The sequence below is a fragment of the Ovis canadensis genome, chromosome 6, assembly GCF_042477335.2.
Source record: "Ovis canadensis isolate MfBH-ARS-UI-01 breed Bighorn chromosome 6, ARS-UI_OviCan_v2, whole genome shotgun sequence".
Lineage (NCBI taxonomy): Eukaryota > Metazoa > Chordata > Mammalia > Artiodactyla > Bovidae > Ovis > Ovis canadensis.
Window position 1 is genome coordinate 130363092 of NC_091250.1, and position 26370 is coordinate 130389461.

Sequence of the window (26370 nt, forward strand, 5' to 3'; positions counted from 1 at the left end):
GCTGAGTGAGAGCTAAAGGGGCCGTTAGCCTGTGTCCTGCCCAGGAGGGAGTACTCAGCCCCAGTGTACCCTCCCTCCTGGGCAGGACACAGGTGGTACAGGTTTACCGGATCATTGTAGATGCTGGGATCACCACCACCATCAAACATGTCCTCAAAACATGTAGGCCCAGCTAGAAACCTCCTAGATGGTGGCCCTCAGCCCTGAGGTTTTTGGAGTCCACCCCCATGCCTGGTCCTCCTGAATTAGACCTTTGAACGCTGGTTTTTGGAGGGGGGAGGGAAGGCGTGAGAGGGGACCCTGCGGTGTGAGCTCTGTGGTTGGAGCTGAATCGTAACTCTGCCCTTTGCTGACACAGACCTCAGTTGCCTCATCTGTGAAGTGGGGGCTCACGTGTAGAGTGCATGCCGTAACGTGCAAAGCCGCTTGTAAAAAAAGAGAGAGGGAGACGCAGTAGGTGGATGTGAAGACAGCTGCTTTCTCGGCTGACACCTGGGGACCCTCGAGACACAGCCTGCTGTAGCGCAGAGAGGGGGCTTTGTGGTGAGAAGCTGTGTGCCGGTTAGCTCTCGTGGTGTAACAAACTGCTCCGAACTTTAGGGACTTTGCAAGCAACCCTTTCTGTAGCTGACCTTGGAGGTTAGCACCCTGGGCCGAGCTGACTGAGGCATCTGCACCCAGGCGCTGGTCAGCTAGGCGGCTCTGCCCCCGGGGACCTGGGGAGACCGGGCTGCCTGCCTCTCAGCTTCCGAATGCAGGTGGAGGCACTGCCCGCCCTTAGGGAGGCGCCGTGACGCCAGCTGCCACGTGCAAGTGTTCTCACAACCTGGTCACGAACCGGGCACCTGCATGCCTCAGCTGAATGGGTCATGTCTTCCTAAAGCATCTGTTTCTGTAAAGTGGGGTTGTTGACACCCATCTAGCCAGAGAGATCTGCGGATCACGTCACCAACGGCTGTGAAAGAGCCCAGTGCTGGACTTGCACGTAGTAGGTGGTCGGTCCTGTTCACAGATCCTCCTCACCCAGGCCCTGGGCCAACGGCTAGAGGCCAGGACGGGGCAGGGAGAGTCCATCCTCCCGAGAGAGGCATCGGGGAAGTGAGTGTGGGAGAAGCTACTCGGAGAGGCATCCAGACAGGCGTCTGAGCCAGGCAGTGAGAACATTCCGGGACAGGGCCCTGCTGGCTCCTCTCCTGGAAGAGGGCGTTGGGAAGAGAGGCTTGGAGTTTTCACGTTGGGCCTTTGTGGCAAGAGTGTGGAGATGGATTTGCTGGGAAGGGCCCCGTGGAGATGGTGACACGCGGGTCAGCTGGGTTTCCAGGAGGAAAGGGGTGATACCCAGACAGCAGCCTGTGTGTTCTCGGCGGGCGAGTGCTCTGGGGCGGCGGTGGGGACGCTTCTCTCAGGGTGTCTCCCTCCAACAAGTACCCATCGGAGTATGGCTTCTTGCCAGATAAGCCCAGCCCGCCTCTCCCAGGCCTCGGTGGTGTGAGCTGGGTTCGCATCACTTGGACTCCCCCTGTCCAAAGGCCGCCGGATGCAGCTTGCGTCTGACAGTCACAGGGCCCAAAACTCCGAGGAATAAAACCGAACCTTCCAGAGAAGCTCAGTGCGAGTGTCAGGGAGAGGACAGATGGGTGACACTCGGAGAGTCTGTGACCCAGTTTCTCCTCTGCTGGCCCTGGGGCTCCGGGTGGAAACCGTGAAATTACGGCAAGGGAAGGGGCTGGTCCCCACATCCCGTAAAAACTGCTAATGTTGGAGCTGGCAAAGCAATTTGCTGTTTAACTTCGGGAAGAAAAAAAAATTAGACCAGTGATTTGTGCTTATTGAATCTGGAAATAGTGGGCAGGAAGATTGGGAGGATTTGGGGAGACGGTGGTTCCGCTCCTTCGTGGCTCAGAAGCACAGCCCGGTGCATACAAATGGCCCTGATTAATTGTTCGGCAGGAGGCCACACCACCTGCATACTGATGCGCTTCAGACTGACGTGATGTGGTTTCCCGGTGGACGCACGGGGAGCCCAGAGACAGCAGCAGACACCGGGGTGTGGGGCAGCCGTGATTTCAAGCCGGCCCCCCCGAGCCCCGCTGTGCCTCTAGGCTGAGGGATGCAGAACGAGAGAAAGCAAGGTGATCTTTCTCTATTTGGCTTCTGGGACCACTTGTGAACCACAGTGTTAATTAATTTGATCATTGCCCTCGAAACACGTGCATTGAGCTTCTCCTCTGGCCAGAAGAGAGCTAAGAGCCGGAGGTGTCACGGCGAACGGGACACAGCTCTGCAATCCAGACGCTTCCAGTCTAGAGGAGTGAGATGGACCCAGGCCACTCCACTACCCTGTGGGGTCACGGTGTCGGGATCCAACCCACAGAACCTGCCAGAACCCTCGTGGGTGAGCCACTGACTAGCTGAGGGAGTCAGAGAAGCTTCCGTGGGACTGGGATGGGTGGGGTGTTTTGTGATGGGCATTGAGGGATGGATAGAAGTTCGCCGGAGGGCAGGAAGCAGGTGCTTCGGGAGAAGACACAGCCTGAGCTCAGGGCGCCCGAGGAACTGCGGCGTGTTCAGGAAAGCAGCAGCAGCCTGTGGGTGAGGAGTAGGTTGAATGGGGCGGAGGGAGGAAGGAGGAGGGCAACCAGCCTGACGGGAGAGCCTGACTGCTGGGCGCTGCGGGCGGAGGCCGAGTCCTGACGGCAGGGGGGCCTCGGAGGCGGGCCACGGCCAGATTTGCCATCTGGGAAGACACGTGTTGCAATCAAGAATGGGTTGTTCTAGGGTGTTTGATTCCATTCAGTGGAGGTAATAGAACTGGGAGGACCCACACCCCTGGGGACCCACAGAAACAGTGCTGCGACCATTTCCATGGAAATCAATGAAGAATGAAAACCAGGACCATACGTACATTACATACATTAAGTCGCTCAGTCGTGTCCGACTCTTTGTGACCCCATGTACTGCAGCCCACCAGGCTCCTCTGTCCATCGGATTCTCCAGGCAAGAATACTGGAGTGGGTTGCCATTTCCTTCTCCAGGGGATCTTCCCGACCCAGGAATCGAACCCAGGTCTCCCGCATTGCAGGCAGACACAGGCAGATGCTTTAACCTCTGAGCCACCAGGAAGCCCAAATTCTCCCCAGTACCCAGACTTTCTGGAATTCCAGCAGCTGTAGAACCTGGTGCCGAGGGGAGGAGCCCAAATGTGTGCCTGGCGGGCAGCTGTGCCCGGCTCTGGTCATGGCCTACCGCGCCCTGAGGCCCCCAGCAACGCCCCCCTCACTGCATGCTGAGGGGCACGGAGCCCTCGGGGGCTTTGCCCCAGGTCCTGGAAGTCCCAGCCGAGTTACCTGACCTCTCCATAAGTGGAGGACCAAAAGCGCCCACACAGGACTACTGTGTGTCCCAGCTTTCCCGCGGCCCAGGAGGCCTGCGTCAGGAATGTCCTCCTACGTTTAGCCCTGAAGAATCCTCTGGGCATCAATATTTAATCTTCATGGTTTCAATTCTCCTTTGCACTGCTAATACTCTCTTTCATTTTAATTTAGTGGAACGGTACAAATAGTGCAGGTTTCTTTACAATGTAACATGCGCGGTGTCTTGGCTTCCTTCCACAGGCAGCGGGACTTGGGCTCAAGTGCAGGGAGGCAGCGAGTCCATGGGGGAGGAGCTGGGCCGTGTGGCGTGTCCTTGTTTCTGCTGATTTTGATGTTTATAGCGACACGTCTCCCATCCCCAGGGGGCTGTGCTTACAGATCCATTCACCATTTTTTTTCAAGTTTGTTTTTTTTTCTCCTTTATAAAAATACAGAGTCTTTATAAAGTCTCCTTTATAAACAATACCGAGAAAATGTAGGACATGTTGACAAGAAAAGACTCACCTTTAATCCCACTTGCCAAAGATGACAGGCTTTGCTCCTTGTAGCGGTATGCATCTTAAATAGGGCTAATGTTTAATCTCTGTAGACAAACACAGAAAACAAACCAAACAGACAGACAATTCCTAGCATCTCCTGTTCTGAAGATGAGTGGTCCCAGGGTCACCGCACAATTGTCCTGAGAAGGGGGGGGGCTTCTCTGTTGTTCCCATTTTGCAGATGAGGAGACTGAGATTCAGAGAGGCCTGGGCAGAGCCGGGGCTGGAAGTCAGACTGGCAGAATTAAAACCAGATGGCTCCAAATCTCACTGGTGGGAGACCCTCCCCTCTGCGCATGGGAAACCTTCCTCCAAGTGTTTTCCCCACACGGGGATGCAAAGCCAAAAACCGTCCCAGGGCGTTACCTGCTCTAACTCACAACCCCAAACCCAGAGGCGTCTTCCTGGCCTTGCACGGCCTGCTGTGGCCTGTGGGGTGGGCAGGGAGGCCTTGGGCTCTATTCCCTGCCGTCATTCAGGGGCCCAGGCTCCTTCCGTCTCGTGGCTCCTCTGCCCTCCTTGGGGTCTTCAGGGAGGCATGAGGTGGGGGTTTAAAGGGCCAGTCCTAAGTGGGACCCAGGCCGTTGACCAGGACTCCATCTTGCGGCCTTGCCTCACGCAAGGTGGTCTGGGAGATGATGTCTGGGGGTTTGTCAGGGTTGGGGAGGTGGTGGGCAGCTCGGTGAGCCATTTAGGGAAGTTGCATCTTCCCTGTTACACCCTCCCACCCTCTGACACCACCCGTTTCCCAAAGCGGAGTCAGGGCTATGAGATCCCTCTGGCTGCTCGTGGACAATGGGCTTTAGGGAGAGTCTGGCTGAGAGCTGGTGAGGCCTGAGCTGGGGAAGCAGGGAGGTTGGGGGCAGGGAGACTCATGACCCATTTAAGAGGCAGAACTAGGGGGCAACTGATGCCTTAGATGGGAGGTGATGGGGAGGGAGACTCCTGGAGCAGGGCCCTGGCTGGGCTGTGGGTCCTGCAAGACAGAGGCCCTGAGGAGGGCCCAGAACCCTGGCCAGATGCCCTCACCTGGATTCTGTTCGAAGTGTGGCCGCCTGGGCACGGTCCACGGGGGGCCCGGGGGTGACACCTGGCTGCATCTCCCTCTGGAGTCGTGTGGGGCTTGTGGGTGCCCAAGGCTCCTTGGAGGGATGTCGAGGTCTCACGGCTTAGTGTCACCCGGCAGCTGGCCACCCCACCCAGCCAGCCTGGCTCTGGCCCAGGTGCTGGCGGCTGCAGCTGTCCTGGTGCAGCAGGTCACACGGGCCCCTGGGCATCCGGACAGCAGTCTGGGTGATCCGTGGGGCCCACGTGCTGCTGCTAGAAGCTGCCGAGCGTGGCCGAGTGGCAGGTCACCCCACACTGCCACAGTTGTCTGCATGGACCCTTGCTGGGGATGGCAGCAGCAGACTGGAATTTTCCAAGAAAACTCGGATGCGCCATTCTTCTTTCTCAGCCCTGTGAGATGAGGAGACCACAGGCCCAGGGCCTTCCCCAGCACAGGGATCCTTCTTCCTGCACTCAGCGGTCTGTCCTCCTGGTGGGCTCTGGCCACTCCAGCCCAGGGACCCCTGTCATTGGAGATGCCCACAGGGTTTCCCCTTGTGGCTCAGCTGGTAAAGAATCTGCCTGCAATGCAGGAGACCCTGGCTCGATTCCTGGGTCGGGAAGATCCGCTGGAGAAGGGATAGGCTACCCACTCCACTATTCTTGGGCTTCCCTGGTGGCTTAGCTGGGAAAGAATCTGCCTGCAATGCGGGAGACCTGGGTTCGATCCCTGGGTTGGGAAGATCCCCTGGAGAAGGGAAAGGCTACCCACTCCAGTATTCTGGCCTGGAGAATTCCAGGGACTGTATAGTCCGTGTTGTCACAGAGTCAGACATGACTGAGCGACTTTCACTTTCACAGGGTTGGTTGGGGCCGGCACCTGTCTAAGGCTCTGCCCTCCTGGCTTCGGAAGGGAGGTCCCTGTCCCTCACGCCACCCCCACGCCCAGCTCCCACGCGTTCAGCTCCACTGTCTCCTGCAAGGCATGGGGCTCCGCCACCCTCTTGTGAACCTACTCCAGCTCTGTGTCTCCACAGTCACTGCTCATGAGGCTTCTGTGTGAATAGCCCCGGTCCCAGGAGGACGCCCCAGCCTGCTTCTCGCTACAGAGAGGTGTCTCTTAATGTAGCCCCAGGTTGCACCCTTGCTTACAGTAGCTAACTCCTGCGCCACAGCTGGCTGGCTCCCTGTCCCATGGTGCCCAGACCTTTTGTGCAGGCTGCTGTTAAACACTCTCCATCTTCCTCAACCGCATCCCAGTCATTTCAGCATCCCTGGGACCAGCCTGGGCCTGGAATGGAGCCAGGGCTCCAGAACGATTTGAAGAGCCTGCTCTGCAAAAAGACGAGGTAGAAGCTTCAGAGGATGGAGTCACCCTCTGCTCACATGAGAGCCGGAGGGGCCTCAGGGTCCTGGGTGTGAGAGGAGGGCAGTACTTGGGAAGGTTTGTGGGGCGGATGGGTGCCTGAGTGAATGCGCTGATACAGAGCAGGAGCAGGGCCTGACTGTTCTCCACACCCAGTCTGATCTTCTTAGTCGAAGTGCTCCGCCTAGTCTCAGTTGTTTGGACTCCAATCATCTGTACCTTGATCGAGTCTCACTGTCAGCATTGTGGGGGGACTTGATTAGGCAAAGCAGGGCTCTTCCTGGGCATTGAGGAGTTTGAGTCTTGGTATCATTCCTTTCCCAGTGTGCTGCTGTGTCCTCAGCTGCTCAGTCATGTCTGACTCTTTGTGACCCCATGGACTATAACCCACCAGGCCCCTCTGTCCATGTGATTCCCCAGGCAAGAATACTAGAGTGGCTTGCCATTTCCTCCTCCGGGGATCTTTCTAACCCAGGGATCGAACCTGCATCTCTTGCGTCCCCTGAAATGGCAGGCAGATTCTTTACCACCAACGCCACCTGGAAAGCCCTCCCTGCCCACTAAAAGCACCAAATCAGGTGTCCAGCAGACGTGCATCCAAATCCCCACTGTACCATCTTGTGGCTGTGTGACCTTGAGAAAGTTGTTTAATCTCTCTGAACTACCATGTGTGTTCATCTGGGAAATAAACTGCAGTATCTTAAAGAATCGTTGTGAGGTCAGATGTGAGGAAAAACAAAGAGGCGTTCAGCACAGAGCTTGCAATGGACGTGAGACAGCAATGACGTCGATGGTGGTGATGATGGTGATCGTGGTGATGGTGGTGGTGATGGTGATGGTGGTGATGATGGTCGTGTTGATGATGGTGGTGATGGTGGTGATGGTGGTGATGGTGGTGAGGATGGTGGTGAGGATGGTGGTGAGGATGGTGGTGGTGGTGATGGTGGTGATGGTGGTGATGGTGGTGAGGATGGTGGTGAGGATGGTGATGTGGTGAGGATGGTGAGGATGGTGGTGATGTGGTGAGGATGGTGGCGGTGGTGATGGTGGTGATGTGGTGAGGATGGTGGTGGTGGTGAGGATGATGATGATGATAATGAAAATCATAGCAAGGGGCTGAAAAGAAGATGACAGAGACAGGGGTCCTGTGATTAATCTGATGGATAAGAATTGTTTCTTCAAGAGCTTCAGCACTCTGAGAAGTCGCAGTTGGCTTGGCACAGACCCTGATGGTGAGTGGTGTGGTTTATTTCTCTCCCCTCAGCTCTCTGGATGATTCCTGGGAGAGAAGGTGATGGATCAGAGCCTGCAGAAAGAATCTTGATCATCCAGAGAGATTCTGCTCTCAAACACCTGTCTAGTCTGTCGCGTTCTTCTAGCCACCAAGGGCTGCCAAGTCTCTAGCAGATTGGGCCCCAGTCTCTGAGGGTGCTTTAAAAATTACAAGCCTGGGCCCCACCCCCAGAGATTCTGAGTAAATTGGACTGCAGTAGGGCCCTTGTGTCTGCTTTAAAAGCTCCCCCAGTGATTTCAATCTGCAGCCAAGACTGAGAACCCTGCAAGGAATTTCATTTTTTCACACTGCAGACCTGTTTAAAAACAATCTCCCACCTGACATCTGGTGGGGAGGTGAGATTAGTGTCACAGCCAGAGTTTGCCATCAGAGAGAGGGAGGCAGCTATTGCCAGACAGTGGTCCTCACATTCAGTCATGTTGAAAAGAAAAGAGAGGAGGTCAGAGGTCACAAAGGCGGGAGACAGATGAACTGAAATCACAGGACTAGCGGTTCCTATCTTCCTCAGGCAGGTCTGTGGCCAAGGGAAAACGTTTCCTTCTCTTCCTTGGGCCTTATCATCTCTTTTCCCCAAATGAATTAATGGGACTCAGATTGGGTTAGGGAGTTACTCAGGGTCTTACAGCAACTTACCATATCTATGCGTCCACCTACCTACCCACACACCCACCCATCTATCATCCAGCCAGCCAGCCATCCACTCACTCTCCCACCATCCATCCTTCCATCCATCCATCCATCCATCCACCCATCTGTCCATGCAGCTACCCATCCATTCACATCCATCCATCCACCCATCCATCTACCCATCCATCCATCACCCATCCATTCACTCTCCCGCCATCCATCCACCCATCCATCTATCCATCCATCCACCCATTTGTCCATGTATCTACCCACCCATTCACTCTCCCATCCATCCATCCTTCCATCCATCCACCCACCCATCCATCTATCCATCCGTCCATCCATCCATTCTCCTACCATCCATCCATCCATCCATCCATCCATCCATCCATCCATCCACCTATCCATCTATCCCTCCATTCACCCATCTGGCCATCCATCTACCCATCCATCCATCACCCATCCATTCACTCTCCCACCATCCATCTACCCATCCATCCATCCATCCATCCATCCACCCACCCATCCATCTACCCATCCATCATCACCCATCCATTCACTCTCCCACCATCCATCCACCCATCCATCTATCCATCCATCCACCCATTTGTCCATGTATCTACCCACCCATTCACTCTCCCATCCATCCATCCTTCCATCCATCCATCCATCCATCCACCTATCCATCTATCCATCCATTCACCCATCTGGCCATCCATCTACCCATCCATCCATCCTTCCATCCATCCATCCACCCACCCATCCATCACCTATCCATTCATCCACCCATCTTCCCACTTTCTCGTCCATCCACTTTCCCACCTCAGTCTTGTTAGAGAGGAAGAAAATGAAGCAGAGTTCTAGGATGAGCAGGGGGCACCCCGGGCTGAAGCCCCTATGGGCATCCCATCCACCAGCACATGTGCTCTTTCCTGGCCCCTGGACCAGGCAGTGCTGGGATTTTAAAGGAGACTGAGGCAGGAAGCAACCCTCAAGGTGTCTGTGGCTGTGTCTGGGGAGGAGCAGACACCGCCGACAGACACAAGGTTGTGATCAGGGTTGTCTGAGAGGCAGAGGAGAAGGTACCCAGGCAGGGAGCCAGGTCAGAGAATGAGGCTGGGAGAGGCCCCCTTCAGATGAGCAGCTCAGGGCTGTGTGGCTCAGGACACCCGCTTCAACCTCCCTGCGCCTCCCCTTCCTCATGCACACGGAGGTGCTGCCTTGTACTTCACTGGGTCCATCGTGAGGGTCTCTCCCTGGGGCACCTGGAGAGGGTGGGATTATTTTAGTTGCTGATAGCTTTTAAAGTTATTCTGCCTGTGCTGATCTCAAAGGTCACTGTAGGTAGCTGGCATCTGAGTGACTTCTCTTGAAGATTTTCAGGAGGGGGATCTGGGTGGGAGGAACAACCTGGGCAGGAAAGAGAAGGCAGGAGTGTCTGGGGCCATCCTGAGTCCAGAGGGTGGTGGGCCTGCTGGGGGCCTGCTGGACAGGTGCATTGACATGCTGTGGGCGCCTTGGCTGCCGGAAGCTAAGTCGGTCTGCCTGGGGCTGAGGGAGCCGCAGGCTGCTTTGGAAGGAGGAGCTGTTGCAATGGTCTTGGAGAGATGCCTGGGGACACACAGGCTGGACCCTGAGCCAGGAGGAGAGAACTGAGAACTGTTGGGGCTGGACATTTGAACAAAGCGCCCTGGCCCCATGGAGCTCACAAGTCCATGCAGAAAGGCCTAGTCACTCAGTCGTGTCAGACTCTTTGCAACCCCGTGGACTGTTTGCTGCCAACTCCTCTGTCCAGGGGATTCTCCAGGCAAGAATACCAGAGTGGGTTGCCATGTCCCTCTCCACCCATGCAGAAGGCAGGCCACAAAAGGAAGAAACACTGATGCTTTACCCCGATGGCCTTGCTGCTTCATCCCGAGCCCACAGTGGTTCTCGGTGCTGGGTGAACGTTTTGTGCGTGAAGATCGGTGACGTCAGAGTGATGAGTGGAGGAGGGGGGCGACCATGTGGAGGGAATGGGAGCTGGCGTTTCAGATGGGTGGTCAGGGAGGCCCCACACCCAGGAGGAACCATATGAGGGCGGTGGCCAGCCCTGGAGGGGCCAAAGGAGAGAGAGTTCCAGGCCAAGGAACAGCTGAGGCCAAGGCTGGAGGCCTGGGTCGTGTTTCTGCAGCTCTAGGTCAGGCCCCGCAGGTCAGGGGAGCTCGGGAGGGGCTGCCTCTCCCCAGTGTCCCAGCGAGCATCCTTTCCACTGCCCCAACCCTTCGGACTCACAGAACCCACTTCAGATGCCAGAGAGCCGTTCCATGCCTTCTCCCTTCATGAGGACAGAGCCTCTGTGCTCCCCCATGTGAGCGTCTTTTCAATTAAAGCTGATGCTGCCAGGCCTCCAGCTATGAATTCATAAGAAAGGCCTGCAGACCCGAGCCTGCCACCCTGCCCCTGTGTCTTCTAAATGGCACTTGTTGGTGATGGGGCAGGTCTGGGTATCCCAGCCATGCCACCATCACCTTCCTTCTAGGGAAAGGGCAGCAGTGCTCCCAGGAGGGCTCACTGGGCTCCCTGACTCTCCGTCACACAGCAAGCGAACCGGGCACCCAGGGGAGGTCTGAACCACTCTCGTCCCCTTGACGCGTGGTGTTCCCAGGAGGAGGCTGTTCTGTGCATGGACCAGGCAGGTCCTGAGTGCTGCTGGCCCAGCGTGAGGCTCCTTCCTCTGGGTCTGGAAGCAGGCCTTGCTTTGCAGAATGATCCCCAGTGGGCAGCCTTTATACAGGCTCTGCTGATACGGACTTGCAGGTCAAGGTCCAAGGTGTCTTGCCCCACCTGCCCGCCTGCCCCATGCTTCTAGAACATAAACCTTAAGGAGTAGGAAGCCTGGCTCTGGAGGAAGGCCTGGGCATCCGAGTCCACAGTGCCTGGACTCTGACATCTGAGGCTCCATTCCTTTGTCTGTAGAGCAATATGAGTGTCCCCACCCTGGGTCGCTGGGATACTGGTGTCAACTAAAAAAAGATGTACAACTTGAGAGTTGTGTAAGTAAGTTAGTTAGTTGCGCAGTTGCGCCCGACTCTTTGCAACCCCATGGACTTCAGCCCACCAGGCTGCTCTGTCCATGAGATTGTCCAGGCAAGGATACTGGGTTGCCATTTCCTTCTCCAAGGGTGAGTTAAGTTTTATTTGGGGCAAAATGAGAACGACAGTCCAGGAGGCAGCATCTCAGATAGTTCTAAGAGACTGCTCCAAAAGTCAGTATATGAGGTTTTGGTGAGGGGAGAGTTCAGTACTCTGAGGCACTCATTTTACAAAAGGCTTTTTGTTAGTCATGAGGGTCTGATGTCCCCATGAAGGGACTGAGTGCTTCTCTAGATATGAGGAGATGCAAGGATGGAGATCATAAAATCTGTTCCTAAAAACATCCAAGTATCTAAAGACCTGTCCCACCAGACTCCCTGGAGCACAGAGGGCCTCACTCCACCCTGAACTCCCTCGGGGGGGTGTTGAAGGTCAATATGGCAGCATGGGGTTCAGTCTCCGCAGAGGCAGGTGGCAGAGGCCTTTGTTGTTCAATCACTGGCAGTGCTCTTGAAGCGAAGTGAAGTGAAGTTACTCCGTCATGTCCGACTCTTTGCGACCCCGTGGACTGTAGCCTAACAGGCTCCTCAATCCACGGAATTCCAGGCAAGAATACTAGAGTGGGTTGCTGTTTCCTTCTCCAGGGCCTCTTCCCGACCCAGGGATCGAACCTGGGTCTCCTGCATTGCAGGCAGACGCTTTACCGTCTGAGCCACCAGGGAAGCCCTGGTGATGCTCTTGGTGAGCGCCAATTTGAGGTTGACACCAGCAGGTAGCCCGGGGCACCCAGGGAAGCCCTGGCTGCCAGCTCGGTTCCTGGGGCCTCCTGGGCCGGCTGTGCAGATGGACTGCTGGTTGGGGAAGGTTCAGTGGGCAGCTGGGAATTCACCAGGTAGGGAAGGGCCAGGGAGCAGGAACCGGGCTAGGTGGACGCCCCACCTCAGTGGAATAAGGGGACATGGAGCCTCCAGAGAGCCCACAGCTGGCACAGGGGCCGGCTATAGGGAGATGCAGGTGGCAAGGACGGAGCCCAGGTCTTGAAGGACCTAGCGTGTCGGTGTCAAACCCGGGTGCTCGGTCACCGTCCTCTAGGAGCGGCCTATGAAGAGGCAGAGGGATGGACAGAGCCCTCTGCCCACCCTTCATCCCCCATCCTGTTGCTTTCCCAGATCCATGCTTCTCAGAGGAGCTGGGAGCAGAAACTCACAAGCCAGGAGCAAGAGCCTCCAGCCCCACCTCCTGCGATCCCGTCAGGAGGGGCTCCCTGAGTGAGACGGGGGGGGGGGGGGGGGGGGGGGGGGGGGTGGGTCCTCATCCTGTTTGTCATTAACGTCGCCCTGGGGGGCCCCCACCCTCTGGGACCCATGTGACTGGGAGGCAGGACCAGATTAATGGAACAAAACTTCATCAGCTCAGATTGTGGAGGAAAGCGGGATTTGAGCGTTAATAAAAAAAACCAAAAAACATTTCATCCTTGAGACCATAATTGCCAATTAGATACTTTGTTTCATTGATTTCTTTCACAAAGATGGTACAGGCCCCTGGCGTGTGCAGTCCTGTATGCTGGACACGGAGGAGTTTGTTAGACTAACACCTTTAGGCTCAAGATGTTCGCCCACCTTTGTTCTAAGCGTTGATCATTAATTTTTTGATATTAAAGCATCTATAGGAGGGATGTTATCAGGAATGTAAAAAGCTAATGAGCAAAGATGAAAAGCTGTTTCTAGAACAAATATACCATCAATAAAACATCAGTGTGTGTTTGCTGAATTGAATGTGAGGCGTTAGGTCAGCAGCTGGGGATGGGAGGCGGGGGTCTCCTGTATTCTGGTTGTACGGAGGGGCAAAGGACAGTGTCTGTCCCCAGGGAGCCTGGAAGCTGTTGGGGTGACTCAGGTACCTAAAGGGACAGTGATTTTCAGTGGGGGATGGGTGGTTAGGAGACACGCGGGAAGAGCCTGCCTTGGCCAAAGACAGCTTCAGAGATGGGAGTGAGCTGATGGGCTCAAGTGGGGCTCGAGGGTGACTGCGCCAGGCAGAGGCAGCAGCAGGTGCAAAGGGTCAGAAGGAAGACGTCTGGAACCCTCCAGAAGGTTGGTAAGCAGAAGTTGAGGGGTCGTACTGTAGGGATCCTGGTGGCAAGAGGCCAGACCCCAGATGGGATCAGTTCACAAAGAGCCCTGAACATACACGAACATGAGTGCAGGCATACACACGCGTGCACGCACACACACACACACACAGGTTTTGGCTTGGACTCTGCTGCTGCGGTTTGGGGCCCGGCCGGGCCTTCAGAGCACAGCGCAGTGACTGACCCTTCTCTACTGCTCAGAGAGGGCCGGTGGGGGCTTGGCACCTGAAAGCTCTGGTGAGAAGGACAGACTGGGTCCCTGGCCCCAAGGGAGCGAATGAGGCACTGCAGTGGACACCGTGCCAACGCCCAGAGGGGAGCAGGTGGGCCTGAGGGCAGTCTCTGGCCAGGGTCCAGTGGGCCCTCTTTCCTGAGAGGCTCCGCAGGTGCGAGGGGCTCGGGCAGCGTGGCAGCCAGGACACTCTAGGGAAACTGAAGTAATGGGAGACGATGGGCAGGTAGATGGACGCATGGATGAATGGATGGACAGACAACAGGAAGATACAGGCGTAAGTGTGCGTGCCATGCCAAGTCACTTCAGTCACGTCCGACTCTTTGCAACGCCATGGACTGTAGCCCGCTCCTCTGTCCATGGGATTCTCCAGGCAAAAATACTGGAGTGGGTGCCATGCCCTCCTCCAGGGCAACTTCCTGACCCAGGGATCGAGCTCACATCTCTTGCACTGGCGGGCAGGTTCTTTACCACCAGTGGCACCTGGGGAGGCCTAGGTTAATGGATTTATTTTAAGGACATGGCTACTTAATTGGCAGTTAGCAAGTCAGAAAGCTGCAGGGCAGACCTGCAGGCTGGACCCTCAGGCAGGAGCTGATGGCGTGGCCTTGAGGCAGAATTTCTTTGGGAAACTTGCTCTCGAGTCCTTGAACAGGCTGGAGGAAGCACCCCGGCATGATCAAGGGTCACCTCCTCAGGTAAAGTCCGGCGTAGACGGCCTGAGCGTCGTAGATGCGAACCACGTCGATAAGATTCCTTCACAGCCAAGCCTAGACGTGGGTTTGGGGGAGCCACTGAGGCCGTGGTCTGGCCCAGTGGACCCAGGAACTGTCACCGGTGGCTGGACACTTTCCTGACAACACACAGCGGGGACACGGGCCTGGGAAAAAGCAGAGTGGAAAATGCTCCTGAGAAGCCAGGGTGCTGGCTGGCCAGCAGCGCCCAGGCCCGCAGGATTGGGCCCTCCTCCCCCTGAGGCCCCTCCTCCCGCCCCCCCCCCCCCACCACGGCCCCTTGCCCCCGGCCCCTCCTCCCACTCCTCCTCCCCCTGCAGCCCCTCCTCACCCTCGCCCCTCCTCCCGCTCCTTCTCCCTCTGCTGCCCCTCGCCCCCAGCCCCTCCTCCACAGCAGAGCCCCCCCCAGCACCTGCTCTCAGCTCTCTCTGCGCTGCCCTTTCCCTGTGGCACTGGTCGTAGCTTCACATCCCATCCCAGGGCGTGGGCCTGCTGTCTGCTTTCCGTAAGCTCTTCCTCAAGTAAGCAGTTCCGGAAGCCAGTCTCAGGGCTGCGTCTGGGAAAGTGCACACCTCCTTGGCTCTCCTGGCATCTAAGACAATTTCCCTGAAGATGCTGTGAACTTGACTGTCTCCTTTAACCCCAGGGTGCCGCTGGGGACATGGCTAGGGTGCCAACGACCCCCCACCACCACCTGAGGCCTTGCAGTGACCACGAGAGATTGGCAACTGCCCTCGGGATCCCCTCTGGGCCCTGGGGAGGGGTCTCAGCCAACAGGGTCAGAGGCAGGATGGCCTTTGGTAATGTGATATGAGACGTAGCCTCTTGTAGGAGGTGGATCCCAGTCTTGGAAAAAGCCAGCATCTCTCACACAAAGTCCACTGGGTGACCCTGGTGGCCGTAGGGGGGCTTGTGGGGGACACACGTTGGGAACTGTTCAGCCCCAGGGCTCCCGGCCGGGGGACCAGAGCAGCTGAGTGACCCCCACCCCCGTTCCGGATTCCGTGTTCTTGCAGAGTTGGGCAGCTGGTGGCTCAGCCAAGTGTGGTTCCACACCCCAGGGGGACCAGGGGCTGGGCAGCACCCCACCTCCTCTAGGCAAAGGTGGCACGACTGGGGTTGGCCAGGTGGAGGGGGCTTTGATCCTGAACAGCCCAGCGTCCTTCCTCACTGAGCTCCCCAGCCTCCCACCAGCAGAGGGTGCAGCCAGCGCCCTTCCCAGAGCAGCCCGCGGCTGCAGAGATTCAGCGTCAGCCATGCAGAAGGCCGCATGCAGACGTGTCCATGTCCCTGACCCTGGGACTCACGTCCGTGCTCCTAGCCCCCCAGCCCCAGGCCCCTTTCACCCTCACGCGGGCGGGCATGACGGTGCCCTGAGGGGCTGTGTGCTAAGCAGCCCCCCTGTGAGAAGCTCGGGACCTGGGTGGCAGGTCAGTCTGTCCTGTGAGTGCCCGCTGCTGAGGCAGCTGGAACACTTGCTTAATGAGGCGATTTAAGAAGATCCCTGGTGCACAGTAGGTGTGCAGCAACATGCGCTCCCAGACAGAAAGAAACGGTTGGAAGTCCAGTGACGGTGAAGGAGACTCCGCAGCGAGGCTTCCTCTTGGGGCTGTGGCCGGCCCGGGAGACCGTCCCCCCAGGTCTGTGTGACTCGCCCCCACCTCCTGGGGCCGGTGTTGAAATGTCCTTCTGGGCGAGGCCTTCCATCTCCCCCAACACGCTGCTGCTCTCCCCTGAGCACTGACCCCCCCGGACTCTACGTTGCTCCTGTGCGCGTCCGCTCTCCTTGCCAGGAGGCAAGGGGCTTGGTCTGTCCTGTCCTTTTCCCCACTGGAGGACAGGGCACCTGGAAGCCCCCTCTCTACATGTTTCAGTGGGACAGGCCCACTTTAGTTACCCCAGACCCCCAGTGTGTTTGGGATGAGCTTCCTTGCTGTGCGTGCACGGGTGCTCAGGGGCTCAGTGGTGTCTGGCTCTGCGACCCCATGGGCTGTGCCTGCCAAGCTCCTCGGCCACGGGATTCTCCAGGCAGCAATACTGGAGTGGGTTGCCATTCTCTTCTGCACCCCTGGCTGTGGGTGCCTGGTATCTCTTTGGTCAGTGCCCAGAACGTGGGGAAAGTGGCCTGGCAGCCCCTGCTCCCTGGGCTCAGTACAGAGGGGGGCACGGGGCACACACCACGTGTGTTGTGGGTGCACAAGCCTGGGCAGAGCAGGGAGGGTGTGAGAGCTCATCTGGGTTTTCTGATGCCTGTCCCTAGGATCAAGCGAGGAGGACCCTTGCAAGCAGTCCCGGGGCGCATGGGAGGGGCCGCATAATGACAGGCTTATCACAACCTGGATTGTCACTTGGCAGGTGTGAAACTGGGTACCTCGGAAGATGGACACGTAGGATGCCGGGCGCCGGGCAGGGAAGGGAGGCAAGCGCCCACCCCAAGGCCGTGCCAAAGCCAGCATACGCCTCTGGGCACCCCCCTTCTCTCTCTGGCTCTCTCTCCTGGAGTAATTCTTCAGTGTCTGGAGCAGAAAGAGCCGAGGGGGAACCATGGCGTGTCCCAGTCAGAGCTCTGCAGGCTGCAAAATAGAAACTGCCTCCGTTTGACTTAAGTACAGTGAGGCTGATAGTCGGAAATCAGACATACTCCTGATCCCAGGGGCAGACAGTACTGGGGGGGTGTGGATCATGGCGTGGGGGCATGGCTGGGAAGACAGCACTGGGGGGTGAGGATGGTGCTATGGGGGTGAGGATGGTGCTGTGGGGGCGGGGCCGGGCAGACGGTACTGGGGGGCGAGCATCGTGGGGTGGGGCGGGACTGGGCCTGTCCACTCCCCACTTCATCGGACACCTTCTCCCCGCTTTTTCCGTCCAAGGACGCCTCTTCCCCTGCTGGCCCCGCACTCGGTCTGCTCCACAGACCCGCTCATCACGGCAGCCTCCAACCAGAGTCCTTATCACAGAACAGCTCAGAGGCCCCACTCCAGCCCGCTTCTCCAGGCCTAGTTCCAAATTCCCAGGAGGGAGAAGATGACCTGTTCACTGAGGGCCCGTGTCCAGGCCTGGCACAACCGGCCGTGGCCAGACGGGCAGGGCCTGCCCTCACCAGCGACAGCCTTCCCCAGGCAGCTCTGGACGGGAAGGGACTGGAGAGAACCACATGCATCTCCCCTGGGCGCAGCCATGGCCTTGCAGAGCTCTCAGCCTCAGTTTCTTGTCTGTGAAATGCAGAGGTAGGCACTCAGGCAACCCCCTCTTGGGGGGGTTGATGGTGGAAAATGAGATGCTCGTTTGAAAAGCACTTGGAACCGCCTGGACCTTGTATCTTCTGATACAGTCCTTACCATGTGCTAGCCGGGCGAGAAATACAGGCACGGGCCTTCAAGCGGGGGAATGGACCCACCCATTTGCAACGTGCCCTCGGGACTTTCTCGGCCTCTTGTATCAGCTGCTCTGTTGGCCTCATGGTTCTAGAAAGGTCCAGTGAACTGAGGTTCAAGAGTATCTGGCTCACGGCAGGTCCTTGATGTGTGTATGTGTTTTTGATAAGTGAGTGAAAGATAGGACATTTTTGGTCATGTTTTCCACTAAAGGTAAATATGAAAATAACTGTTTTATATGAATTCATTTATTCAGTCACTCGTTCTTGGCTGCATCGGGCCTTAGTTTTGGCATCCGGGTTCTTCCTTGCACAGTGCTGGCCTCTGTCTTGCTGCGGAGTGCAGACTCCAGATCGCAGGCTGAGTAGTTGGAGCACGAGGGCTTCACTGCCCCGTGGCATGTGGAATCTTAGTTCCCCGACCAGGGACTGAACCCTTGTCCCTTGCCTTGGAAGGTGGATTCTTAACCACTGGGCCACCAGAGGAGTCCCTGAAAATAACTTGGAAATCAAGTCTAAGCAGAACTTTTTCCACCTGGATTCTCAGAACTATGGGACTTTGAGATAGTCTAATGTAAACCTTTCATTTATCAGAGGCGGGGCCTCCAGGTAAAGAGAAACTTAGACTTATCGAGCATTTACTACTGGCCGGGTCCCAGGCCAACCATCTCCCGAACACCTTCTCTTTTACGCGTCTGTCAGTCCCTTAATAAAGGGAGGCTCCCTGAGTCCCCACAGTTGGGAAACTGAAGCCGACATGTTGAATCCCGCTGACTGCGGAAGGAGCGTTTCTGGAAGTCAGAAAGTCAGGCTGTTCTATAGCCACAGACGTTACCTCCCAGCTTTTTTTTTTTTCAAGCACTCAGGGGCTCTTGCCTTCCTTCACTTCTCTGGTGTTTCCTAGAAAACACAGCGCAGTGAAAATCAACACGTGATGAGAGGTGTCTCAGAGTTATCAAGGCCCCCACCATCCACGTGCGGAGACTCGCCCGCCGGCAAGTTGCGCTCCTCCAAGCGTGTTTTCCAAGGGGATGGATTCAGGTGTGCAAGAATTACCTCTGTTTCCCCCACAGAAGGCCGCCGCTGTCACATGACTCACACACCGCCCCCCCCCCCATGTTTCCAGAGTCAGAAACCAGCGAGGGCTGCACTGTATCGACTTTATCTTCCTCCTATTGCACGAATTCTCTTTCTGATGGAGCCGAGACGGAGCGGCTGGATGGGATTACGATGGCCTTGCCGTGGGAAGGAACACGGTCTCGGGGAAGCCTGCTTTAGTGAGATCTGTGGAACAGACAGGAGTGTGGCCCCGTGAGATCTAAAAGGCTTTGGCTACAAAGCGCTGATGACAGTGTGGAAAGAGGAGGCTTTCAGTCCTCAGCCCGCTTGCTGCTCGCACCCCTGCGGGATTTTCTGCTTTCTACCTCCTCCACTCTCATCTCATTCAAAAGGGAAAAAACACCAAATGATGCTATCTTTAAATGAGAGGATGCTGAGCTGAAAGGGACGGTACAGAGTAAATGTCAGCTTTCACTGCACACAACCCCAACCCTCTGCAGGTCCCCTCTTCCTTTCTTGTGTGTGTGCACACGTGTGTTTGCGTGTGTGTGCACGTGTGTGCATGCATGTGCACCTGTGTGTGTGCGTGAGCGTGTGTGTGTGTGTGTGTGTGTGTGTGTGTGTATTGTCTGCCACTCCGGCTGCAAGGGGGGGCCCCTCCCCAAGAGTGGAGCCTGGCTGACTTGTTTCCCATACGGGCACGAGCTGAGTGCTTAAGGGGTGTTTGTTGAATGAATGAGTGAGCAAGTGACGCAGGACTCTGGCCCCAGGCTGGACCTCCCCATGGGCACAAACTCCTGGGAGCCCTGTGGGAAACCTGAGCACCCCCGTTGCCTTTCTGGGTCCTCACAGCACCCCCTCGCCCATCTCCAGGTGAGACCCGCTCATCCCTTTTATCGCCATGAACAGCCCTGTCCTGCTCTTACAGGGACCCGAGTCCCTGGGAACATAGCTGCCTTTGGCAGGATGGGCTGCAGGCAGAGCACCGGGGTCTCACCAGCCCGGAGCCTGGGGGGCCGTCCCCCGACTTGTCCATCACATGGGGGTCCAGCCTGGCCCCACAGAGCCCCCTTCCTCTACACAGCCTCTGTCGAGCCCCACAAGAAGTTTCCTCCTCCAGCTTTGCCTTTACAACCCCCAACCTGCTGTCCCTTTTTCTTCAGGATGGAGAACACCAGCTGGGAAACAGAGGTCAAGGGGTCAGCTGGCCTCCAGGTCCTCCTACTCGGGCCTTGGTGTGGACACAGTGGAGGCGGGGAGCCCCTCCAGGAAAGGCAGCTTCCATGGAGACAGCCTGTGAGATCCAGGGAGGCAGGTGGGGGAAACCTCTAGGGGCCTGCCCTGGGTCCAGGGGAGCCAGACTAGGTGAGACCTAGAACAGGCAGAGGAAGGGCTTCCCAGGTGACCCTAGTGGCAAAAAAAGAAACCTCGCCTGCCAGTGCAGCAGATGTAAGACACGTGGGTTTGACCTCTGGGTCGGGAAGATCCCCTGGAGGAGGGCATGGCAACCCACTCCAGCATTCCTGCCTGGAGAATCCCATGGACAGAAGAATCTGGTGGGCTACAGTCCATGGGGCTGCAAAGAGTCGGACACGACTGAAGTGACTGAGCACGCAGAAGAGAAAGAGTAGATACCGGATTGAAAGGCTGGTGTTGGGGAGGGTCCGGAAGGATGCTTAGAGCGGGGAGGCCCGCGGCTCAGGACCAGGGCTGGGCTGCGGCAGCTCAGCCCCAGGGAGTGCGTCCCTTAAACCCACCGCACCCGCAGCCCCGTCGTTGCCTGCATCACGGTCTCCATTCTGGCCGCTGCCTGATGACACACGCTGGCTACCGGGCTCCATGGCGCCCTCAAGGGCACCTCCCCACGACCTTGGACTCCCGCTCCCGGGAAGAAAAGTCTCTTTCGTTTTCCACTGAATCGCTTGGGGCTCCATGGGTGCATAACAGCAGGCTCCCCAGCATTCTTGAGGCTTTTTTTTCTAAATGCTGTTCCCAGAGGTTGAAAATGAGTCCTGCCCAGTCTTAGGGGCCACAATACACTGCCCTGAGTCCATGTGGGCCTGGAGGCGGCTGTCGGCAGAGCCAGAGGACCTGGGTTCAGAGGGTCTTCCGGCCTCAACCGCACTCAGGGCTGGACTCAGCCTCCTCCTTGAGGACCCCCCTGGCCCTGAGCAGGGTCACCAGGGTGGAGCCCCTTTTCTCACGAGAAGGTCCCATTCAGGAGCCTCCCTGCCTGTGCTTCCTGAGGACCTGGTGCTGAACCATCCCCTCCTGGCCAAGCTGAGATCCCCCCCAATAAGTAAGACTGCATCAGTGTCCCAGGGAACAAGTCACTGCAAACTGGGGGCTTAAAAAGGACTTCTCTCACGGTGTGGAGGCCAGATGTCTGAGAGCAAGGTGTCAGCAAGGCTGGGCTCCCTCTGAAGGCTGTAGCGGGGGGATGCTTCCTGCTTCTTCCAGCTTCTGGTGACCCCCGATGTCCTGGGCTTGTGGCCACATCACTCCAGGCTCTGTCTTTACACGGCCGCCTCCTTGCGTGTTTCCTCTTCTGCGTCTTATAAGAGCACTTGTCATAAGGTTTAAGACTCTCTCGGATAATGCAGGGTGATCTTGTCCTGAGGTGCTTAACTAGCTTATATCTGCAAAGACCTTCCCCGCTCCCCCACCAAATAAGTTCCCATTCACAGGTTCTAGGGACTAGGATTCAGACACATCTTTTGGACGTGGCTGTTCAACCCCTTGGGTCTTCCCTGGTGACTCAGCAGTAAAGAGTCTGGCTGCCAGTGCAGGAGAGGCAGGTTCAGTCCCTGTGTCGGGAAGGTCCCCTGCAGTAGGATATGACAACCTGGTTCAGTGTTCTTGTCTGGGAAATCCCACGGACAGAGGAGCCTGGCAGGCTACAGTCCATGGGGTCGCAAAGAGTCAGACACGACTGAGTGGCTGAAAGACAACAGTTCAAGCCCCTTACAAACCCCAGAGGGAAGATGCTGAGGTTACAGTCTGGCCTGGATGCTCCCTGGTCCCCTGGGAGGGGGAGGTCCTCCCCACCACCCACCTCGCAGAGGACCAGCTCAGGGGGCACAAAGCCCCGCCGCCCTCCCCTGCCAGCTGGGGCTGGGTGACTCGCCTTCTGCACACGCACACGAGGGGCCCTGGCGTGACCTCTCCCTGCACAAGAAGCCCACGACGTCAGACGCAGCAGGAGTCCTCTCTCAGGAATAACTGAAGCTCTGCTTTCCCAGGTCCCCGGACATTCCTTCATCAGAACGATCTTCACCTGAGGGCCAAGTTGCCCCATCTTTCAGGGGAAGGGATGGAGGCTTGGAGAGGCCTTGGCACGCCCAAGGTCCCCGTGGGGAGAGGCAGAGTGTGATCTTGAACCTGAGACTCCTGCCCCCTGTCCAGGCTGCCCCGAGAATCTCCTCCAGCACAAATACCTGAGTGGTGGCTTGTTGGCTGCGATGGAAATTATACGGGAAGGCTACGAGAACGGAGCTGCAAAAATTCTCTCACCTGCCTGGGTTGGAGAGTCCGCTGGCCTCTGCCCTTTCCGCTGTATGGGGATTGCCAGCCTGTGGGGAGACCGTCTGCTAATACCAGCTTCCACGAGACTCTGCTTACTGTGAGGGTCTGGCCCATTTTGGGAGCTCAGAGTCGCCTTGGAGGGGCCTCGACTCCCCTGTCCCAGCCCCATGCTGCTTGGCTCGCCACCTCTGTGCCGCCTCCTCTCAACTAAGCCCCAGCAGCTCCGGCCCCGAGCGATGCTGGCTGTGTGCGCTCTGTGTCTTAATTCAGGGTCACGGTGAATGGTATGATTTCCCAGGCTTGCCGTGATTCTATGAAAATTCCTCTTTGTAGACCTTGGGCACGGCCCAGTTCCAACCAGGGACAGAAGAGGAAGAATCCAGGACAGAGAGGCTTGCTCTCCAGCAAGTCGTGAGCTGTCTTCCTAGCGGCGCAGCCTAGAGGGGGCGAGGGTTTTCAGCATCAAAGGTAATTTATTAACAGGTCGTCTGGTGCCTGGACTCTGAGCTGGGAGAGACGCTGAAATTAACGCGGTTTCAGCGACAGCGTGGTGATTGATTAGTGATGTCTGCCACGTCCTTGGGGGAGGACACTGGGTCTGCACCATCGATTTATCTTTCTGGCCAACTCTTTCAGTCTGGCCAGCCTGGTTTGCTGTCACCCAGGGAGTACTTCCAGCTCCCAGAGCTTGCCTGGACCCATGGTGGGGGCCGCAGCTGTGCTGTCTTTGGGAGGGTCCCACAGCGAGTGGGTCATGGGGCTCTGACTGGGGCCCCATGGGTCAGCTTAAGCCTGAGTTTGGGAAATCAGGCTGAGAAGAAGGGGCAGTTGTCTCCATGTGCCCCGCTTCCCCCCATCCACATGGTAGAGACCAGGGGTCCCCAGTCTCTGAGCCACAGACTGGTACCCACCGTGGCCTGTTAGGCACCAGGCTGCATAGCAAAAGGTGAGCAGAGGGTAAAACCAAAGCCATCTCCTTTAGTTCCAGGGTTGATTTTGTTTCTTGAGGCCAGGTCTCAGAACTGTGGCCATTTCATGTCATGGCGACTGTCTGATCATCGTGTAGCTAAGTTCTTCCACCTGGTGGGGTTTCAGTCTCTGTAACACTGCTCACAGGATATGGTTAGAACATGATCTCTAAGCGTTGGGAAGAAAAACAAAGGTCCCTGACTTTGCTTAGCGGCTAAACCATTCTTTTGCCTTGTTTGACTGGTTTCCTTTGCTTCCGCGTGGGGGGCGGGGGGGCGGGGGGGCGGGGGGGTGGGGGGGCGGGGGGGTGGGGGGGCGGGGGGGCCCCTTCTTGGGTTTCATTAATTTGCTAGAGTGGCTCACAGAACCCAGGGAAACATTTTACTTACTGTACCACTGGTTTATTATAAAAGATATAAAACTCAGGACTGGTCAGATGGAAAAGATCCTCAAGACAAGGCCTGAGGAAGGTGCTGCAGCGTCCAAGCACCCTAGGCTCCTCTCTTCCTGCACCTTGATGGGTTCACCACCTGGAAGCTCTCAGAACACTGTCCTTTGGGGGGGCTGGTTTATGGAGGCTTCATTATATAGACACGATTGATTAAATCATTGGCCATCAGCTGACTGATTCAACCTCCAGCCCACTCCACTCCCTGGAGGTGATGGGGGTGGGGTGAGGATGGAAAATTCCAACCCTCCAAACAAGTGTCAGCTTCACTGGCCAGCAGCCCACATCCTTAGGTGACCCAGGGTCCTTCCAAAAGTCACCTTATTAACATGAAAAGGAGGCAGTTATGGTCTGTCCCTGGGAAGTGGGAGTGTTAGTCGCTCAGCTGTGTCCGACTCTGTGACCCCATGGACTGTAGCCCAGCAGGTTCCTCTGTCCATGGAATTCTCCAGGCAAGAATACTAGAGTGGGTTGCCATGCCCTTCTCCAGGGGGTCTTTCCAACCCAGGGATTGAACCTGGGTCTTCTGCACTGCAGGAGGATTCTTTACTGTCTGAGCCACCAGGGATTCCCATCACTAGGGTGATGCTTGAGAGTTGTCCCCATACTCCGGCTCTCGAGCCCTCAGAGGTCCTGCTGGTCAGTGTGTGGACCGGGCAGGGTGAACGTGGGCTCCAGAGCCACGTGGAGGGGTCGGCGGGGTGGGGCACAGCTGGTGTGGAGGGGCAGTGAGCACCAGCAGCAAGCTCTGAGCACACAGCCCCCAGGAGGCTGCCCATGGTTCTGAGTGCCCCTGAGGCCGTGTTAGGGTGGGGCACCCTTGCCTCTGCTCCCACAGCCACTCTGCACCCTGGTCACGTGCTTTCCTGCACGTGACTGTGAATCAGACCTGCCACGTCCATCCCAGGTCCCCACGAGGGCACGTCCTCCCTGAGGGCAGACATAGCAGCTGCAGTTTGCATGCTGGCGGCCCCGGATAGCCAGGCGCCAGGGCAGGGTGTGGCATACAGTAGTAGGCACTCATGTCATGCTTGTTGACTGAATAAATGCGGAGCAGCCGCTGTGATGAAGATCTGTCTGGATTTGACTCTTGCTGATCCTATGTGGTGCTTCCCAGGTGGCGCGAGTGATACAGAACCTGCTGCCAGTGCAGGAGACATACGAGATGCTTGTTCCATCCCTGGGTTGGGAAGATCCCCTGGAGGAGAGCATGGCAGCCGACTCCAGTGTTCTTGCCTGACGAATCCATGGTCAGAAGAGCCTGGGGGCCGCAGTCCACGGGGCCGCAGAGAGTCGGACGCACGCACACAGCATGATGCTGTGTGACCTTGCTCACGTCACTCAGCCTCTCTGGGTTTCCATGTTTGCGTCTGTAAAAGGATCCGCCTTTAGCAGTAACAGCTGGTGTTTATTTAGCGTTTATTAAGTCCTTTTATCAAGCTCCTCTGAGCCCTTTCTGCATGCATGGTAGCTCATCCAAGCCCCACACCCCCATCCAAGGCAGCACTGTTTCTGTTACCCCTGTTTGCCGGGTGAGGTTAGGAGGCTGGCTCAGGGTCCCACGGGCCAGGGGCAGTGGACTTGGAGGCGGTGTGGCCTCTTGGGCCATAGCCCAGCCTCGGCACAGTGACCTCGCTTACCCAGATGAGATGCTGAAACTACTGGGTTTTGTCTCTGCTGGGATCGGCATTGACTCGGGCCCCAGGGGGTCCTGGGATCCAGCGGAGTCACAGGAGACGCGGCAGAAAGTGAGGACTTGGAAGTGAGGCGAGGCTGGGCTCAGATCGTACCTGCTTCCTTCGAGCCATGTGACCCTCTAAGTCCCCGTGTCTCTCTAAGCCTCGGTTTCGTCACCTGCAAAATGGGTGCAGTCCCGTCTTGCTCTCCGAGAGGTCTGAGTGCCTGTGGGGAGATGCCCAGCACGTGGTTTGGGCTCAGTAGGTGTTACCTCACATCCCCTCCATGTGCACTGCCCTGCACTCGTGTCTTTTAAAGCTAATCTCCCAGGTCAGGGATGGGGCTGCCGTCAGCTGAGGTCTGGGGGGCGGGCCTTCCCGGATGGCTTCAGCCCCCATGACCTGCTTCCTAGCAGGGCCGGCATGGGGAATCTGGGCCAGGTCTCTGTCGGGCTGTGGTCTCCTCCAGCTTTCCCTGAGGCTGCCCCTCTTGGCCCCCGTCCCCTTCCTGGTCCCCTCCCTTGCTCCAGCTAGCACTGGGATGTGCCCACTGACCCTGGAGAGATGGCCGAGCTTGGTGTTTGGACATTCCCAGGCCCAAGCCAGAGTCTTTCTCCAGCCCTGATGAGCTGGGGGTCTGGGAAGTCTTTGTGCCTCTTGGAAGCTCAGGATCTTCTTCTGAAAAGCAGGAATACCCAGGCTGGCCTGGCCTTGCTCGCAGGAGAGTCTGTGTGTGTGGATGTATCCCCAGGGACTGTGAAGCGGGGCCTCTGGTGACCACAGTGGTGTATGCACACTCACCCCCAGCAAGGGACCTCCTCCCACTTCTGGTGCTGACAAAGGAAACTCCGGCTTTGGAAGGACAGTGGATGCCACGGGCAGTCCCCTTCCCTGAGCCCCT

General features: G+C 57.1%; 1 protein-coding gene and 1 non-coding gene across 3 annotated transcripts in view; one reads left to right on the forward strand and one right to left on the reverse strand.

Moving 5' to 3' along the window:
- The window catches only part of SORCS2 (sortilin related VPS10 domain containing receptor 2), a 491847-nt gene that overhangs the window by 239419 nt on the left and 226058 nt on the right, over positions 1-26370 (forward strand). The gene's annotated exons all lie outside the window — the stretch shown is intronic.
- On the reverse strand, positions 11973-12044 carry TRNAC-GCA (transfer RNA cysteine (anticodon GCA)). Its single transcript has one exon. It is a non-coding gene; the product is annotated as a tRNA-Cys (tRNA).